Genomic DNA, 3,608 nt, shown 5'->3' with positions numbered 1-3,608 from the left:
TCATCTGGGGATATAGGGACTGATTTAAATGTTAATATTGATGTGGTGCAATTGGACAGAGATGATGTGCCACTTGATCTTGTTGATGCCTCAATAATACATGACATTGTTAGAGATGATAGTGGTTTCATTGATGACGACATTGCAGATGATGAAGAGGAAATACTAATCAGCAATAGTGATGGTGAAGAAGAAATAGTCCTAAGCGATAGTGATACAGACGACGATTATTAAATGTACACATGATTTACATGTCATTTTTCAATTCGAATAATTTATGTATTACATGTATACGTGAAAATTACAAGCATGATTTATTCCTTTAATTGACTTGTTTATAATCCACATTTGCAGTTAAGTCAATTTCTTATCATGTCCTCCTCAAACCGGAGCATAGCAGAAGCATGCAATATACTTTATCAGCTATTGCAGATGGACTTTCCAGTCCTATCTTCTTCTGGTAGGGCCAAAGAGCTACCCCGTCTGGTCGATGAGTGTAGGGAGGAATATATCGACGATGACTCATATGCAAGATTATACAATCTCAAAGAAATTCTGGAGCTAATGGAGGAATATAACTGCAGGAAACTTCGTATGGAAGATACAGTTTTGTCACTTGCACATCTGAATGGAGTCCCGAGAGACCAGATTTCTTCTATTGTGACTAGCATGTTGGCTGTAACAATGTCGAGTGCTTCACACAGCTTGACATATACTTCTGCAGCATACAATAACTTACTCAGAGAGTACTTCAGATAGTTTACCTCAAAGTTGTTTCATATTACAACGAAATACGTGTATTTAATATAGAATGACAATGTGTAATGAAATTTTCAAAGGTTATAGATTAAAGTTTACAGATTTATTATATTCTGCTTGCATTATAGTGTAATGGTCTAATCATATTTTAATCATCTCTCTAAGCATAAGCACAAATGCATTCTACAATCAACACTACTTGTATAATGTTTTAGTATATTCCACTTATACTAACATTGTTTAAATTTATAAGTTCGTAGCTCACACATATTCAGTGATGACACCAGGTGGGAGATCAAGTTGTTCGTGCACTGGATCTACCTCTTCTACCCATAATGCGACGGAGACAGCATCGCCGTCACATGTTGCATCGCAGGCGTCTGATCCCTCAGTCGCGCATACACTGGGCACTGCATGTAAGTCTAGACATATATTTCTTTTAATAACTTCTATTTATGTTTAAACTTACATATTTCTTTTGCGACAGCATCGTCGACCAGCCGACGAGGATGTGGACTTACGCGTGGGTTACTTTTAGAGCGACTTACGCGTGAGGGTTGAGTGATGGTAGAGTTCCTAAAGGACTGCCTTAGACCTGTTGGGGACAATGCCAGGTTGTTTATGTCGGAGGTCAGTGTCTTATGTCGATCTCTGATACCCCCACCACCCCCCGTTGGTCAGACGTGACAGATGATGTGCGTCAGCTCATCCGTCAGTGCCTTCAGGTAAATTTTAGTAAATTAAATTTAATTTTATAAAAGTTCATTTATGGTTAAGTTATTTTCTTAATAAGTTTATTGCCTTAATCTATTATTTATGAAACTGCAGGATAAATTTATCTTGAATTTCACTGTTTCGTACATTTCTCATGCCGTCAACGACATGGTCAAGGAGTGGTTCAAGGAGTACCGCGGTGACTTACACCAGCGGTACAAGCGGTGCATGAGCCATGAGGAGGGTATACTGTCCGCACCGCTGCACATGACCCATGACGACTGGTGGATACTCTACGAGAGATTTTTGTCTGAGTCTTTTCAGGTAATATTTACATATTTACGATATCTTAAGGTAACAATTAAATTCACAATTAATAACAATGTATTATGAATAATGTGTTCAGTAGAGGAGTAAAATAAATTCTGGCAACAGGAGAAAGTTAGAAGTAAACCACGTAGCTGGTTCAAAGTCATTTATACAACTTCGTTACAACATGGTAAAAAATTACTGTTGATTATTAAGTTGATATATTCTTTCCATGCATTTATATTAACTCTATTGTCCTTTCGATTACGCAGCGAGATTCCATCACTGGCCAGGAGCCCGGACCAGTAGACCTCTACAGAGGGACTCACTGTCTGCAGGTGACAGGATCTTGGGTACATCCTAGAGCCAGCGAGAATTGGGTAAAAATCCTTATATTGTAAAATTTAATTGCATTGAATTATAATAATGTCATTTGTTATGAAAATTCATATGTTTTCATTACAGGCGGTGATGGACACCTTACGCAATCAGCCTACTCCCGATGGTACTCAGCAGAGTGAGCCAGAGATCCTAAGTAAGGTGCTTGTCACCCGTTCTGGATATTTGTGTGGGCTTGTCCATGGTGTCAAGCTCATAGCACCTGCTAGAGCTGCCTCTAGTCGATCCGTTGTTGGCGAGAGCACCCTACGCCAAGGTGATATCGGAGAGAGAGAGGTTCAATAGCTACGGGTCGTCATCAATGACATTAGAGAGCAGCTGGAGAGGCAGAGGGAGGAGCAGGAGAGGAAGATCAAGGAGATGCAGGTGGAGCATGAGCAACGAATGGCGGAGATGTTTCATACTCTCGCTGCACCCTTACCCACCAATGTCCCACCACCTCCGCCTTCATCTTTGTGATTTTTTATATTTTATGTATGATTTATTTTATATATGAATGTTAAACTTATATGTATTTGTGCGTGGATGAATGTGATGTGGATAAGATTGTTTGTGTATGTATGGATGTGGTTTGTGTTGGATGGATGTAGTTTATGTTTGGATGTATATGAATGTGAATATGATGAAATATATTGTAATAGGTGTATATCAGGAATTTTTACCTAAATTTTGGAAAAAAGGAGACTTTTACCTATGAAAACTTTTGTAGGTAAAAGTTTCATCCACATTTTTACCTACAAAAATTTTTGTAGGGAAAAGTTTCATCCACATTTTTTACCTAGGAAACATTTCGTAGGTAAAAGGTTCAATCACATTTTTACCTACGAAAATTTTTGTAGGAAGAATATCATATTTTTTACTTACGAAGAATTTCGTAGGTAAAAGGTTCATCCACATTTTTACCTACGAAAAATTTCATAGGGAAAAGTTTCGTCAATATTTTTTTCCTACGAAAAAGTTCATAGGTAAAAGTCTTACCATGGCCGATGAATAATGTACACAATTTTTACCTACGAAAATTATCGTAAGTAAAAGTTTTGTCAACATTTTTTACCTATGAAAAAATTCATCGGTAAAAGTTTTGTCAATATTTTTTACCAATGATAAAATTTATCGGTAAAAGTCTTACTATTGCTGATGATCTAATTTTTCGTCAGTAAAAGCCTTTACCCACGGTCTTTTACAGACGAATTTGTTGACGAAAAATTTCATCGGTAATACTCTTTACTGACGAAAAAAGATCATTTACCGAGGAATTTTTTCATCGGTAAAAGTGCAAATTCCTGTAGTGCTAACCCAAAGTATTGGGCTCCCACTAAAGGATTTCTCCTTAAAGTATCTGTCCATATATCTAGGCTTAGTCCCTCCTTGGGAAGGAAGAGTATATTTTACGTCATCATCACCATACGACGCACCTATTTCACCCT

General features: G+C 37.6%; 1 long non-coding RNA gene across 1 annotated transcript; it reads left to right on the top strand.

Annotated features, from left to right (window-relative positions):
• Nucleotides 1-375: 375 nt before the first annotated feature.
• On the top strand, nucleotides 376-2,323 carry LOC131234896 (uncharacterized). Its single transcript, XR_009165832.1, has 3 exons — nucleotides 376-1,175; nucleotides 1,247-1,484; nucleotides 1,588-2,323. It is a non-coding gene; the product is annotated as an uncharacterized LOC131234896 (long non-coding RNA).
• Nucleotides 2,324-3,608: the final 1,285 nt, after the last annotated feature.

This window comes from Magnolia sinica, chromosome 19 (genome assembly GCF_029962835.1).
Source record: "Magnolia sinica isolate HGM2019 chromosome 19, MsV1, whole genome shotgun sequence".
Classification (NCBI taxonomy): domain Eukaryota; kingdom Viridiplantae; phylum Streptophyta; class Magnoliopsida; order Magnoliales; family Magnoliaceae; genus Magnolia; species Magnolia sinica.
The sequence above is the reverse complement of the archived record's forward strand: the minus strand, read 5'-3'. Positions and strand labels throughout refer to the sequence as shown.